The sequence below is a fragment of the Camelus ferus genome, chromosome 8 (assembly GCF_009834535.1).
Source record: "Camelus ferus isolate YT-003-E chromosome 8, BCGSAC_Cfer_1.0, whole genome shotgun sequence".
Lineage (NCBI taxonomy): Eukaryota > Metazoa > Chordata > Mammalia > Artiodactyla > Camelidae > Camelus > Camelus ferus.
In genome coordinates, this window is record NC_045703.1 from 43,256,353 (window position 1) to 43,273,600 (window position 17,248).

Here is a 17,248-nt window from a genome sequence, read left to right on the forward strand (position 1 = left end):
AGAACCCCTTAGTAAGCACTCAAAAATGTCTTTTACTTATTTGAATAAATGAGTAAATAAATAAATAATAAATGCATAGGTAAATAAGAATTCATGGAGGTTTCGAATGTCAAGACACATTTGCTTTGATACACAAAGCAGCAGAGATACAGGATGTGCACTTGAGGAAGGGAGAAGAGGATACCTGCTGTCAGACAGGATAAATCTGAGGAAGACAAAGAGAGTAAGGAAGAGATTGCTGTAATCCCGTCTGAGGTCTTCGGAATCTGGTTTAGGAACATAGAGAAATGAAGAAAAAGTAATGAATTCAAATGCGACAAAAGTGAATAAGCTGACTTAATTATAGTGGAGGGAAGTGGCATTTCATGGACATTCTTAATAATACTGAGATCTTAGCTGGAAGCCGTTGGGCCACTTCTAACAAGAAAGAAGATGGGAAATTAAGCTGGAAGAGATGACACTGTTGTTATGGGGAAGGGTGATAGTTTATAGATAGTGTTTTTTTTTTCTCAATCATTTTGAACCCACAGTACTCCTAATTGCAATGATGTTAATTGTAGAGGATGAATGAAAACAAAATTTTTACAGTCATAAAGGACTTTTTCATGCATGTTTTACTTTCATATTTTGTATTGCTTCTCCACACATTAGACAGCTGCATTTGACCCTCACACTAATCAGCAGAGGAGTGCGTCTGAACTGCTCCAAGTTGACTTAGGGTTTGTTCCTGCTGGGTCTAAAAAGTCAGGAAACGAATAAAGATAAGTCCCCAGGTTCTCTCTGACCCTATCCCCCTAGTAGTGTCCCCACTGTAGGATTCTTAGGCAGTGCACTGGAATAATAGATCTCAAGATTCCACATTTTTCTACTGAGACAGACAGAGTGTGAGAAAAAAGGAGAGGAAGAGGGTGAGAGAGAGAGAGAGATTAGAATCTACATTGGTTTAGTATTTTGAAGTTCTGCACTGGAACCATAGTATCTTCTACTATTCCTTTAGTTTTGAATTTCTGAGATGTAAGTGCCTAGGAAATATATATTTATCCCATTAGGTTGATTCTTAAGGGTGGAATCAGGACCACTATAGTTAACAGAATAAAGTTATACCACTCACCTTCTCTCCAAAATCACCGAAGCCCCCGAGGCAGAATGTCTGGGACAGCTGAGCCACCCAGACTTCAGGGCTGAAGTGACGGTCGTAAGAGGGACCATCTATTTGCAAAGTGGTGGGCATTACTGGGAAGCTCATCCTTTCAAGATTCTTGAATGGGTCACAAATTTGAACATGTCCTCCTTAATTTTGCCTTTTGCCATCTTTGCACTTTCTGGGTATTATCAAATACTGTGGGAGTTAGACTGGAACGGTTTATGGGGTAAGGACTTAAACTGCTCAGCTATGCTTCTGAATGAACAGAATGAATGACCACCTGGATTAGTAAGAATTCCTTTGGTTAAAGTGATGATCACCCAAATCAAATTAGCTGGGGCAAGAACAGGTTGTCAAATGTGATTAAGTAAGTATGCCTAATCATCCCCTGGGGCAGGAACACTGCCAGGACTTTCTATCTCAGCCCCTTGTCTCTGTGTTTCTGCCTTTCAGTTTCATGTTTTCCTACTCAGAGCCAGTTCCTGCCCTGTTTTCCCAGCCCCTGAATCCCACATCTTAGTGCTCTCACTACTACGGACGGGGTTACTGGCTGGCTTTTCCTCATTCTAGTTTGAAAAAGTCCAGGGAAGGATTCTCAGTTACTCTTTTTAGGTCGTAGGCTTATCCTGGTGTATTCTGCCGAGGTCAAGAGGCCACACATTGGGGCCCTGCATGAAGTAGAGTCTTCTGCTTATTTCACAGATGAGAAAACTGAGGCACAGGGAGGCTAACTGATATGTTACTGAACTAGTACAATACTATTTGATCATTATCTATAGAAGTCACTAAATAAACATCAGTTAAAATTGGACTTGCAATCATGAAAAGTCGTCTGGAAGGAGCCTGAAACAGAAAACAGTAAAAACAAAGCCAATAGACAATATTTAATACGTTATATAGCACCATCTAGTGATCATATGGAGAATTGCATTACTATTCACATTTCACTGCAGTAACTGAGGAAGTTTTATTTTGTTAAATGCAATCTTCAAAAGGTATCATAAATTAGAAATATATTCACATTCACAAAAGTATATATTTTAGGGACCCAGTAAGAAGATTGCCCACGTTTAAAAGCTCATTCCAATTGATATTCAAGAATCCAGCTTTGTAGTGCTCATACTAACTGAAATTTTTTAAAAACTTGGAATAAATTCTCTTTCAGAAAACAGTCATTTGTTCTCAAATGCAGTATAAAATGAGCCAGATTTCAAGGTTTGTAACAGACAGTCTGGTAAGGGAGACAATCTTCTTTCTGGGAAAAAATAGTTGCTACTGTGAATGAAGTAAAAAGGTAAATGCTAAGGGCCTTTCTTGAGATGTGTTTGCTTGTCTCAGAGGCTGGCACTGGTGCTGCTCTGCAGTTTGTTGCTAGGATAGCAGAGAGGGAGCCACAGGGCGCAGAGCTGGCCATTGAGCTTGGTTCTGAATCCACATGCCCCATCAACCATTTTGATACCATGCAGCCAATCTGTTCCCTTTTATAAATGTGTGGTTTGAAACAATATGATTCTAGCGTTTATTATTTCTACCTACTATCATACAAATTTTAGGTAAGGGAAAGCTGATAGCCTTATACAAACGTATTGACCACTTGACTTTTTAAGATTATATTTAGTTCAACATCATTTGATGATTTTTTTGGTATAAACTTATGTTTCTATTGCAGAAATGATATTTCATAGTGCATGTGATCAATAAATTTGTCCCTAAAGCACTAGATGTATAACAAGAGATTTACATATCTTCAGAGAATTTGCCATGCTATGCTCTGTAAGACTGAAATCAGGTAAATATTTATAACTCTCCAGTTATTTGATGAGGTCATTCAAATCCAGATATGACCCACGAGGGGAAAAGAAAATTATGAGAAAGTAAGTAGCTTGACATGATAGTTTCTTCTCTTGAAGCAACAAGATTTCACAATGTGTGGAAATATCATTCTATTGTTCCCTCAGGTTAAAAAAAAAAAAAGAGCTGATAGTTCAGCTTGTTCGTTAGTCTAATTTTTTCTATTCCTGTACCTATTGTCGTTTCTAGGGCTCTAGTAAACTAAGGGTTGATGAAGGCAAGAGATGACTGAGTAAAATTTAAACTCAGACTCACTTTTAATATAAATCTCTTTTGCGTGGAAGCAAAAGTTGTCTTTCTTTTTAATGGAGTCTTAAAATATAAAATGTCTATCTGCAGACATTACAGTGTTTTATTTGGTGTGAATGTGTGGGTAATATGTTTTACTAAGTATATCTGGGATATTTATTGAAAACATCTGGCTTCCTGGTAGTTATTTTAAATGTATCACATTAACCACAATTTCTAAAATGTTTCACAAAGGCTATAGAGAAAGCAGGATGTCCTGCAGAATCTCCCTTTTGACCACATTCCTTCCTTGCAGAGAAATTTGGAGGTGACACAGAAATTGCCTGGGATTCCTTGGGAATCAACACCATATACACACTCAGGGCTCAAAATCTTAGGGAGCCTGAAAAGAGCGGCATTTGGTCACACTCTCCTGACAGGGAAAAGTCTACAAAGAGCACTTCTGTATCCCAACAGGATGCAGGATTCCTGGCCATCTTATAAACATGTTCTATAGCCTTGCACAATAAGGAGTGAACACTACTATTCACCAGTTCTTCATGATAAGACATCACTTAGCCTACTCTTCTTGGTGGTGTCCCGGAACAGTTTTGCAAGTTATTCAGTGACACCTATAAATAAGTCAGCTCAGATGCGGCTAGAACAGGATCCAAGCAGTGTGTTTAAGGATGAGAGGGTGGCTGCTCATCTCCGCCACAGTCGGGGGTCTTCCTCTAAGGTCTGCCTAGTGCAGTGCAATTGTCCTTGCCTGGGTCAGCTCATCCCGGCCCCGCCTCTTATCTGAGCTGAAGGTTTAGAAGCACAGCAGCCTCCATGACTGTCCCCGAGGCCAGTCTGTAAAAGGAGAGTTTGGTTGGGCCCATCACTACTGCTGACAGGACCCCAGCCTTCAGTGAGCTGGTTTCTGTCTGATGGAAACCAGGTGAAACAAGACGTGTTAAGTGTCTTTCCCCAGAGCTCATGCAGGATAATTCGAAGAGGGGAAATGGGGCCCCAGAGGAGGTGTGCTTTAATCCGTTTTGTGAACCAAGTCTCTGGTTCCATGTGGTCGTTTTATCCTCTCCATGTAGGACCATCTCAAGTGAGCTGATTCTCTAAATGGGTCCCTTCTAATGGAGGTCGTCGTATTGATAAACTTCTCCCCTTCCCTCAGTGGGCCTTGTATAGAATCAACTCCAAATTGCTATGTTCTCTAGATATATTTCCCACATTTTTGTCAGTCCTTGGTTTCCTCCTGGAAACCCACAGGTCCAAAACCTCTAGGAGAAATTGCATATATGTTTGCATATCCCTGCCGTGCTTCCTGCAGGTCCACACTTTTCTACCCCACCTCACTACTCTTTCCCCTCTCCCCCACATCAGGCACCTGGACACCTCTCTAAGTGCCATTTACCAAGGGGTAGGAGGCTTCCTCACCCAGGGAGTGTGCAATGGAGGGCCCAGCTTCTCTGCTAACCTGTTGACCTCACTCTCTAAGCCTGAGGTGACCATGTTTCCTATACCTACTTTTCCTTCCAGGACCACATATAAGGCAAATCTTAGATACAAAGTCAGCTTTGGAAATGCAGTGTAAAACAGGGGAAGAGGCAGAGAGAAATTAAGCGAAATAACCCCAAGGAGACGTGCAAGGAAGAGGTCCTTCTTGGTTCCACTGGGAATTCCAGGTCCTTAGAAATGGATGAAATGAAACACCTGACAGCCTGAACCCGGGCAGGCTGAGAAGAGGTGTGACTCTGGGAAGTAGGAGAGGACACACAGAGTTGAGAGTAGAGGAGAGAAGAGACAGCGGGCCCAGAAAGGACATGTTCTTATTCCCTGCTGACAATAAGGATGGTGGCCATATTGCATAGCCCTGAGACCCCAGGTGGAAGACCCCAGGCTCTTTGATGATTTGGGTATAGTTTGATTATGGCAGATAAAACTGCTTCTGATATTTTACCATTGGTGAAATATGTATAGGTTGGAACGTATGGTATAAACGTGAATCAAAGGATTGATATTTGTGTACATCTGTACAACAATGTGTCAATTGTGTGCCATTTTCTAACGTGTTTCTAACATGTTTTCATCAGCCTTAATTCTTTACCGTGAGAGATTACTACTAACTCTCACCAGTCCTCTTTTAGACCAACTCTTGCATGCTCTGATTGTCACAAAGCCAGACCACAGGGGATCTCATAGTAATGTCCAAGAGGTAAATGAATGAAAACATACTTCTAAAAGTTCTTGAGCAAAAGAAGTTCCCAGTGACACCTTCATGCTCTGATTTCTCCTGACAGCTGACATACTGGATTCTGTGTGACCTTCTGAATCATCATTTCTCTACATCATAAATTCTACTAGGCTGCTTCACGTGGCCCCCTGGACCAAATGTTTTGGGACAGATTAAAACAGTATCATATTTGAGGAGAAGCTGAGAAATGTGTACCTGAAGATTCGTAGAGGAACCTCCTAGAATTGCTCAATTGCTCAGTCTCCAACCGAAACCCAAAGTCATCACTCACTTGGAATGAGAAGGACCCCACCTTGAGGGATACTCAATACATTCGGCATATCAGTGAATTTCCATACCCCATTTTGAACTTTATTTCCATGTTTAACAATTTCTTTTAATAAAAAAGAATCTTCTTTAGAAGTTCATTATTGGTTTCTGCTTTTGGTGACATACTATGATAGGTTTCTCTCAACCTGGGGTTAATCACCAATATTTTATCCCAGTGGTTCTATAATTATATGTTTTCATAAATTCTTTAATTTTTTAGTGTAGAACTTATTTTCCTGAGGTAGTGGTCTACTTTCGTTCTTAGTCACTTAGACCAATATATTATTCAAAAATAAAACTGGTTTGAAATCCCTTTTTATCATATACCAAATTGTTTCTAATATTAGGGCCAATTTCTCATCTTCCTTTTCTGTTCCATTTATCTCTTTGTTCTTTAACTAATATCAAATATCTTGTTTACCTTTTTCTTCTCTTTCTTTGGTTTTATCTTTTCTTTCTTTCTTTCTCAAATGTAGGAAAGCCTTGAATTTCCTGTTTTTATTCCAGAAGAACATTGCCTTTCTAAACTCTCACCTACACTGACAGTTCTATTTGATTCTCTTAGATTTTCTAGGTAAATGATCTTATTGCCTATAAATAACCATAACCTTGGCTCTTCTTTTTTTATGCTTTTTTTTTTAAATAGAGGTACTGGGGATTGAACCCAGGACTTTGTGCATACTAAGCACATGCTCTATCACTGAGCTATACCCCCTTCTTTTTCCACATGTATACCCTATTGATTTCCTTCCTTCTTCCCTCCCTCCCTTCTCCCCCTGCTTCTTCCTTCCTTCTTTCCTTTCTACCTTTCTTTCTTCCTTTCTCTTTCTCTCTCTCTCTCTCTCTCTCAGTTAAAACTTTCTAAACAATGCTGAACAATAGTAAGCAATGGTGCAGTCTCCTTTTGTTACATTATTCATGCTTTTAATGTGAATACCTGGATTTGCTTTTGCTTTGTTTTTCAATCAAGTATAATATTCGCTGTTGGATACACTTACTGGTACACCATCTGTGCCAAGTGCTAGACAGGAGTGACTGTGTGTGAACGAGCTTCCGTAAGATGAGTGTAGGGTAAGGCTGAGAACTTTCCCCCTCTCTCACTCATCTCAGCCCTGCTTCAGGTAGACTTACCTAAACTCCCTACTTCTTGGAGCTTGACTGTGTTTTCAGCTCTTTCTGTCAACTGTCCATCGACTCTCTAGGTGGGCTACTGAACCGCTGGGTGATTTGTCTTTACCAACTATCATGTCTTCTAGAAATTGCTTGAGGTTAATCTTCTCTGATTTCTAGTAATTAAAAAAATTTTTTTCTTTGGAATGATAATGAGTATTAAGTAAACAAATCATCTCAGCCAACCAACTTGAGGTGGTAAATGGATCTTAAAAAATAAAATCTACTGTTTTCAGTTCTCAAGTGTCAAAACATAAGAGAATCTTCCCTCAACTCTTAAACACAGATGGAAATAATACATTAAAGCTCAGCTCCAACCACACATCAGTGATGGCAGCTTGATTAAAAATGTTATCCTGGTCAATTAACACTGGATTAAGAGTGGTTCCAAAGTGAAACTATGAATATGAATAGGTGTCTCTTTCCAAAAGAAATGAAAACAAAGCAATGTGTTGAAAGGACTTTTTTTTGCCTTTTTTTGGTGGGGAGTAGGTAATTAGGTTTATTTCTTAATTTATTTGTTGGTAGAGGTACTGGGGATTGAACCCAGGACCTCATGCATGCTTAGCACGCGCTTTACCACTGAGCTATGCCCACCTCCCCTGAAAGGATGTTTTAATTGAAATTATTCTATATATTATTTTCCTTTTTTTATATTGGCAAAGAATCTTCCTAAGAAACAACACTGAATTTTAGATCAACACTTCACACTAGTTTGGAAAAACAAAACAAAAAAAACTCCCTTATTATGCTCTCTGAATAGCAAGTGTTTTTCCAGTGGGGCCACTGTAGGTTGGTGCATATCAATGTCTGATTTTTCAAAACTTACTACTCCGGTCTATGTTGCACTAGGTCTCATTGTTCCTTTCACAGTGAAATGTTGTTATTGTTTGAATCACACTCTTTGGCAGCATGGTATTCTGATACAATCTACGGGAATCATGGGAAGGGAGGGAAACAACTCTTATTTGTAGAGCTTATGCTTGAATTTTTGTTTAGGTTTGCAGGAAATTTGCCCCTAAAAAGCTTCTGTAATGCTTGGTTTAAAAATTACATTCTTGCAACAAAGGGATATCATGTGACACCAAGAAGCTCTTATGTCAGTTCTTTATATGCTTTAAAAAAAATTATTCTTGGGAGGTAATTAGGTTTATTTATTTATTTTAACGGAGGTAGTGGGGATTGAACCCAGGAACTCGTGCATGCTAAGCATGCGCTCTACCACTGAGCTATTCCCTCCCCTCTCTATGCTTTTAAACTTAGTTCAGAATTCAAAATGAATTGTAATGCTGCCTCCAATCTATACCACTGCACCTCACCTTCATTCTCATGCCCAGACATCTCCAGACACTGATTTCTTCAATGGAAAACAGTACTTTGGTCCCTAATTCAAACCAGTTCTCTCTGCCAGCTCGTCGTGCTCAGAATCTCTCCTGTTTTTCCTTTCTTTCACTCAACTAGATCTCTGATATCTGTGATCCACTTCCCTGGCTGATCTGTCAAACTAATTCCAAATCCAGCCATAGTTGTCTCCTTTTTCTCTATGCTGTAATCTCACATTAACTCATTATTGTGACTCTATTAAAGATGCCATGGGATCAAGGGCTTGTGTTATTTTTCAGGGACTAAATACTTGGTCAGACAACTCTTTGCCCTGAACAGTCTGGATATTTACACTAATTTCTGTGCTTTCAATCATAGTGAAGCTGATACACAACTAAGGTGTCCTCAAAAAAAAAAAAAGTTTGCAAATGTTATCTCCCTCTTCTACAGCTGTCAAGTTGAAGTAAATTAACATCTTAAAATTTCACGAAGTCCCAAAACAATGTCTTTAATGATACAAACGGTGGACGGTAAGACTTAGTACTTTCTTAGGCTCACTGAAATTTTTTTCAAGAAGTTAGCTGTGCGCCCCCTGTTGGCAGCCTGCCTCATGGTATAGCCACTCTGCTGATGGAAAGGCTCACAGGTATCCTAGAACTGTTCTTTCGTGAGGCCAGAACCATCTCCAGCTTACTCTCTTGACTGGTCCATCGCTACAGCCTTTTAAACACAGGGCACATCTCCTGCAAATAAATGTGTCAGATGGAAGAACTGTAACATTTGGGTTCTAGGTCTGGTTCTATTCCTGACCCAGTATGTAATTTGGGGCAAATCAGTGTCTCTGGATTGCACCTTAGATCCTTAGGATATAAAATTAGTGTTTTGATTATATAATTTTTCATGGTTCTTCCTATTCCAAAGTTTAAAACTTCATTCATCTCAAGGTGCTGTCCCTATAACTTACTATCATGGTCCACTAGCTCCTGGGAGGGGGAATGAGACAGGTGTGGTAACTGTCAACTCAAGATTACTAGGAAATTAAATCTTAGCTCAGATATGTGGGTTTTTTCCTCTTCTGTAGACCTTATAATTTATTGACCTCCCTGTGGTTAAAAGTTAAAATAGATATCATTCTTCCTTCTGCTGGGTTTTATTAGTAAAACCTAAATGATGAATTTCCTTAGGGGTAGTGGAAATGATACACAGTCTAGGCCATGTTTCATCACATCACATTCTGGATGGTGGTTGGCATGTTTGAATCATAGGACAATCCTCCTCCCACTGACCCTGCATGGGAACAACAAGGCCTGGAGTCACCAATGAATCTGTTAACTTGCTTTCCTCCATCTGGATCAGGGTTTCTCAACTTTGGCACTAATGGACATTTCCGGCCACATAATTCTTTATTTTGGAGGACTGTCATGTGCATTGTAGGATTTGTAGCAGCATCCTTGGCTCTGCCTGCTAGATGTCAAAGGTTCTTGATCTTACTAAAAAAAAAATTAAAAAATAAAACAATTAAAATTTTATCAGTTAAATTGACAAAAATTATAGCAACTTATAATAGCATTGCTGAGAGTTGTTGAGGTGTGCACATTTACTTAATAAGACTAGTAGTGTAAATTCATGTATCCTTCCTGAAGTTGTAAAACATCTTTCAAAATTTAAATTTATACATATTTTAACCTAAAGGAAGAGGTTTCCTACAGCAGATATACATTTTTTATTTAGTAAATATTCACTGTCAACTATTTTGTGCCAAATATGTGAAATACTGGGAATAAAATGGTAAATAATATAGAAATTCAGAACAAGTTAAAATTTCCATGCTTAGCGAGGCTGGTTATACATACTTATAATGCAGTATTATGTCAATCTCAGAAAGAATAAAATAAGTATGTAAGTAATGTTATTTTAAAAAATCAATATTTCTGGATAAATATATAACATTAAATTACATGTTTCAAAAATAAATTGAAAAACTGTATCATATAATTCCATTTCGGTAAAAGAAACTTAAAGATATATCTGAAAGAATATGAAGGATAGCTACCAGAATTTTTCCCCTAAATTGTTAAATAGTTGGTTAAATTTTTATTATCATTAGGTCCACTGGTCTAAATGAATAAATAATCACAGAAAGAAATTAATCAGGGTTCGATTACCAAACATTTAACTGTCTACTTTCTAAATAGCAAAATATTTATTTATTTATTGCCAATAGTGTGATCAGAAAACTATGTTAAGGCAAACAATTAATAGAAAAACCTCTGCATATAAAAATTATTATTCGTTTTAATAGTCCATAAACATAGAAAGCCTAAAATGTTAGTAGTTATTTAACAAGTAGCTGGCTTCTTGGCGAGGGAGGGTGTGGTAGAGAGCACTTCCTCAAAACCTGCAATTAAGTTGGCCTCCCACGTTAACGCTCTTCTGGGATCCAGTGCCTGTTCACTTTCACCACACGGTGGCAGCATCTGAGCCTCATTTCCTCCGGGGCCCGCATACTGGTTTAGGCAAAACTTGACCTGTGCAGTAGGATTATAGGGGCGTGGCTAAGTGAGACCCCCGCTCCAGGACTACTATTGTGCTGTGTCATGCCTTCCAATAAAAATAGTCTCTGTCACTGAAAAAATAATATCTAACATTTGATCGCCATGTATAAAATTACACATACTTTAGAGCAAGATTTTAACTTTGAGACTTTACCATTAATTTAATAATATTCAGAATGTATTTCAGTAATAGTAATACTTTTTATAGTTAATCGTGCTTTTTTTCCTTATTGTCTTAAAAGAAAGGTTTAGTAACCCTAATTCTTAATTTATTCCTGCTGTCTCTTATTATAATTAAAGGTAAAATATCATATATGTCCTTTTAGGGGGTGAGTGGGTGAGAGGGGGTGAGTGGGTGAGAGAAGGTGAAGGGGAGGGAGAGAGGCAGCATATTTTAGTTTTAGGAAATTAGATTGTCACCAGGTAGGCGTGCCCATAGGCAGGATAGTATGTAATGTTCACGTTCACCATTCCCTCCCTGGTACCTAGCACCCATTCAGAAATGAAGAAATAAATTAATAACGGTTTCTTATTCACCATCTGATGATTTACCCTTCCTGGAACTGATGTTTTGACTAATCCTTAATATCATCATAGAATGATGGTAAAAATTATACATAAAAATACTTCCAAAATGTACTTGCGTTTTAAAAGTATCTGTGGCACGTGCATTTAATTAAAAAATTTGAAAGACTTTACATTGTTTTGTTTTGTTTTGTTTGCAGTATGAGAATATGCTATGGTAAACAGTTTTTGTATCACCTGTTAAATTTCATAGTGAGAGCACTGTGTGAGATGACTGTATGTTTACATAAGATCAATTTTAAAAAAACATTGGATCAATTAAGAATAAGAAAATATGTCTTCTGGTCAGATATTCTAAATATCAATTTTACTCACCTGAGACAATCTTGTCCAAGCTACTTAACTTCTCTAAAACTTAGTTGCCTGATGCACAAAATAAAGATAAAATATATGTCCTATAGAGTCTGGAAGATACAGTGTGATCATTTTTATGTAAAGCATAAAAGTGAGTGCACAGTCAGGCACAGTGGGTGTTTTAAAATATACTCTGGTTGTTAGTACTTTGATCAGTCTAGAGGGTATACTTCTGGAAGTGGGAAAACTCAGGTTTCTGCACCATAGGAAGATAGTTTTATAAGGATGGAGAACCATGATGAATGGGTCATGATAAAAAGACTCTCCCCTTGGCCAAACTTCAGTCAGGCTCCTCTGAGTCCTCTTGCCCACCAAGCCTCCACCTTGGCCTTGGTATCTGTTTTTGCCAAGTCCAATTTTAGCAGGAGTCCTACTAAGTCAGTTTAGAGAGAATCCTCTACCCTTGATATCTGATAAAGTTCTTCGTCCCTCACATTTGATATCTGAGTCCCTGGCCTATTTTTAACAAGAATTCTGTTAAGCCAGTTTGGCAAGAATCCTTCTACCCTTGGCCTCCGTTTAGTAATTTCCATTCATTGACATCACTCAGCAATTTGGCTATAAATCCTCAGCTGACTTTGCTATATTCAAACTAAGCTCCATGTCTCTCCCCAACTGCAAATCCTCTGCTGCAATAGTCTTGAACGAAGTCTTCCTTACCATTTCAACAAGTATTAGAATAATTTTTCTTTAACAGGCAGACCATGGATAGAGATTCATCACCAATAATACATGTGGATCACAGGATGAATGTATTTGTGTGTGTGTGTGTGTGTGTGTGAATTAACCTTCATCCAATAGATGGAATCAATCATTTCCATTACTCAGCCTCATTCTGGACTCTGTGAGAAAAGGTGAAACAAACAATCTTTTATTGCCATTTTAGAGAAATATTCTCTACTTTGTGCTGTGTAAATATACCTTAAATTCTTTACCAGTGCAGACTGAAAAGCAATGTCTTTCTGCTAGCACTCTTATATTTCAGAAATTTCTGGCTATTTTCATGTGTTTTTTCTTTTTTTTTTCTTTTTTTTTATCATTTTTTATTGATTTATAATCATTTTACAATGTTGTGTCAAATTCCAGTGTTCAGCACAATTTTTCAGTTATTCATGGACATATACACACTCATTGTCACATTTTTTTCTCTGTGAGTTATCATAACATTTTGTGTATATTTCCCTGTGCTATACAGTGTAGTCTATTCTACAATTTTGAAATCCCAGTCTATCCCTTCCCACCCTCCACCCCCCTGGTAACCACAAGTCTGTATTCTCTGTCTGTGAGTCTATTTCTGTCCTTTATTTACGCTTTGTTTTTGTTTGTTTGTTTGTTTTTGTTTTTGTTTTTTAGATTCCACGTATGAGCGATCTCATATGGTATTTTTTTCTTTAACACGAATTTTATAATAATTGGCCAAGTTCCTAAATCATCATTTTTGGATTGATTTGGATTGCATTAAGTTTATGTCATAAAATATTTCTTCTACAGCAAAACTTGACCAGGTGAATCATGATTAAAATGCCGAAATTATTTCCCATTACTTAGAGGATTAAGATCTAAATATTAAAAAATGTGTAATTTCTTAAGTTTCCACTGACTGTCCTATAAAAATTATAATAATACCTCAACAGTCACCATTGATAGATGTTTATAATAACATCATGTGAATCAGAGTATTTACTATTTAAATAAAGAAGCTCATTGTTTTGGTTGATAAGATGTTATTCCAGATAAACCTGTACACTTGTGAAATTAATAAAACATTCATATTTTGTTAAGTAAAAATTTTAAACTCCTTTTTTTTTTTGCAGGCTACTGAAGTGTTCTTTAACTGACTTTTGTAGCTTTACAATCCCATTTCATAGTTACTTATATTTCCTTCATCCCATCTCAGCCTGTTTGCCAGAGGGAAATTAAATATTGTTACAAAGACAGAAGTTAAACTGGAATGCTAAACCAGAATATTTTTCTTTTCTGTGACATCTTCTGTTTTACATTTTGTATTGCATTTTTTCCTAGCTTATAAATCTTTTTAAATGAAATTTTCTGTTTTAAAATCAGTTTTCTTGATGCCCTGCCTAAAAATATCATCATTTTTTTTATTAGAAGCAATCTTACTAATGGTATTTGTTCATAAATTTACTCGTAACTTCTGAAAATATTCTTATGATAAAATGAGGCCACTTTTAAAAGCTGTAGTTAATCTCAGATGTTTAAAGTTGCTTAATATTAGAAAATATATTAATTTAATTCTCTGTTTGTAGATTAAAGAGCAAAATATCTTAATAGATGTAAATCATTGGATAATATTCAGCCTCAATGAATAATACAAGCATTCTTAGTCATCATTGAATAGACATGAATTTCCTTTTCATGACAAAAGGTTGTTTCCAGAGGCCTATAGTAAACATAATTCTTAATAGTGGAAATACTCTATTTAAATTCAGCATTATACTGGAGGTCCTAGTCTGTAATTAAAAATTAAAATAAAATAAAAGAAGATTGGAAAGACAGATAAAAATTGCCCTGCCAAGGGCAAACTAATTAATCTAGTAAATTCAAGGTTTTGTGTCAGCCCAATTTATTCATTTCTTGTCAGTTTGATAATATCCAGATAAAAAAATTCTTCCCAGGTTTTCTCTTCTTCCTTGTCATCTCAGGGTTGAATGTATATTCTTGAAAGCTTTCAAGTCCACATCCTTCCAAGCGCAGCTGGGAAACTAGTGGAAGTCATTAGCTTCTTTGATCTATACAAACAGCTGTACCAGTCGACTATCACTTCTAGTCTTGATGCAAGTTGGAATCAAATGTGTGGCTCACCCCACTTTCCTGTAGTGAAGATACTGAGTCTCCTCTGGGGATTGACCAACATTACAAGTAGCACCACTTTTTAAATTGACACTCTCCTCACCGAGCAAGTGACAGTGCAGGCACAAGGAGTCATCCTCAGAACAATGTAACCGTCTAAACTGAAGCTAAGAAAATGTTCAAATTGTCCTTGACGCCATGCCATAGAGAAGTCCTGGTAACAGTACAGGATGGGATGTTCCTCAATCATCTTATACCTCAACTTCGCACTTATCCAAGGCTTCGTGGCTAAGCCCTTTCACACCCAGCTGGCTTAGAGTATTTCTACAGGTGAGAAGCACCTAGAAACAAGTTTGAGTTTCCAGCCTTCCCCCATAGGAAAGGTTGGGCTATGGAAGGACTGGTTGCTGTCTCACACTGTCTAATTTTCTATCCACCTACCTCCAGTATGGTTCATCTTTTCCCCATTTTGGAGCTCATTTTATATAGTCTATGGTAATAGAGTGATTGGTCTTGTCCTTTTAGACCTTTAGAGTATCTCTTTTGTTTCACAGCAGACCAGTGGCTTTTGAAAGAAGAGCTGACATTTTAATTTTGTGTATCTGCATGACCTCCAGAGAAAAGAACAAACCTAATGTCTCAAACTACTAGTTTTCACAAATTAAAAATTCACTATTTATCCACCACTATCATCATGAAAACAATTGCTTGAAAATAGCTAATGTTAACCAAAGATTGTGTTTTTTCTTTGGATTTCAACATGCTGGGTTTGTTTTTCTTTGTATTTACTCTACTTGGTGATCTCTGATTTTTCCTGAATCTGTGGTTTGATATCCCCAATTTTAGAAAATTCTCAGCTATTATCACTTCAAATCTTCCTTCTTCCTTTTTATCTCTCTCTCTCCTTCTTAGACTCCAATTAGGCAAATGGAGAAGCATTTGAAATTGTCTCCTTAGAAGGACTTAACTTCTAAAATTCCATTCACCTAATTGCCTGTGGGCTGTGATGCTCTGAGCTCTCTGGTGCTCCCTTAGATGCTCTATGGTTTTATTTTTATTCATTTTCCCCTCATTTTCTGTTCAATTTGAAAAAAATTCTATTGGTCTATCTTTGAGTTCAATTATTATCTTCTCTTATGCTGTGTTCATCCTGCTGATAATTCCATCTCAGGATCTCTTCATCTCTGATAGTGTTTTTCATTTTTTGGCATTTCCATTTAATCTTTCTAAATTTCCCTCCTTTTGATAAAATTCTTCATCTATTCATACACGTTCTCCATCTTATTCACTAGATGCTTTAATATATTAATCAAATATATTTATAGTCCCTGTAGGAAGCGCTCATGCCTGTGCCATCTCTGGATCTGTTTGTACTGATTACTTTATCTTTTAAAAACCATTCTCTCTCTTTGTTTCCCCTTGATTATTTTGTGTGTCTAATAATATTTGAGAAAATGCCAGACGAGTGTGTAAAAGACCAGTAACAACTGACCACAATAGTATTTATATTCCCTAATTGGTATGTATGCCTCTGTTGTCTTCAGACTTTTCGATCTAATTAAATTAATTTGGTTTTGTTACTGCTACAGCTATGTTCAGGGTAATGAAGAATCCAAATCCATCTAGCAGTGGACAGTTTCTCCCTGGTGATCAATATACGGTCTAGGATGTTGGCATGTTTTTGTAGAACTCCTGCTCCATTGTCAGCTTTCAGAAAACCCCACAGACACACTATTTTTCTATCAGCCAGAGGCTGCCCTTGCATTTTGCTAGGTACACGGAGCCTGGTGGGGAGTGGGCACGGTTTTCCTTTCTTCCACAACAGTTTCAGTTTGAAACAGGACCCTCGGTGCCTGAGCTTTGGGAGGTGGAGTGGGGAACTTTCTCATCATTCTTGTCACTTCCCCTCCCCTCGTGGCAGCTGAACTCTGCCTTTTAATGGTGGGGGGGTCTTTTCACCCCCAGCTCTATTGAGCTATAGTTGACATATTGCTTTGTAAGCTTAAGGTGTACAACTTGATGATTTGATACACATATATTGCAAAATGAGTACCACAATAAGGTTAATTAACAGATCCATCATCTCATATAATTACCCTTTTTTTTTGTGGTGAGAACATTTAAGATAGTTTCTCTTAGCAACTTTCAAGTATATAATTCAGTATTGTTAACTATAGTTACCATGCTGTACATTAGATTCCCAGAACTTATCCCTTTTGTATCTGGAAGTTTGTACCCTTTGACTAATAACTGTCTGTTTTCCCCAACCTCCAGCCCCTGGCAATCACATTCTACTCTTTGTTTTTATGCGCTCAGCTTTTTTAGATTTCCTATATAAGTGAGATCATACAGTATTTGCCTTTCATTGTCTGGCTTATTGCACTTAGCATAATAGCTTCAAAGTCCATCCATGTTGTCATGAATGGCAGAATTTCCTTCTTTTTTATGGCTTAATTATATATATATATATACACACCACATTTTCTTTATCCATTCATATGTTGATGGCTGTTTAGGTTGTTTCCATGTGTTGGCTATTGTGAACAACACTTAAATGAACCTGAGGGTTCACTGTCTTCAGATATATACCCCAAAGTGGAATCATATAGTCATTCTGTTTTTAACTTTTTGAAGAACCCCGTACCGTTTTCCATAGTGGCTGCA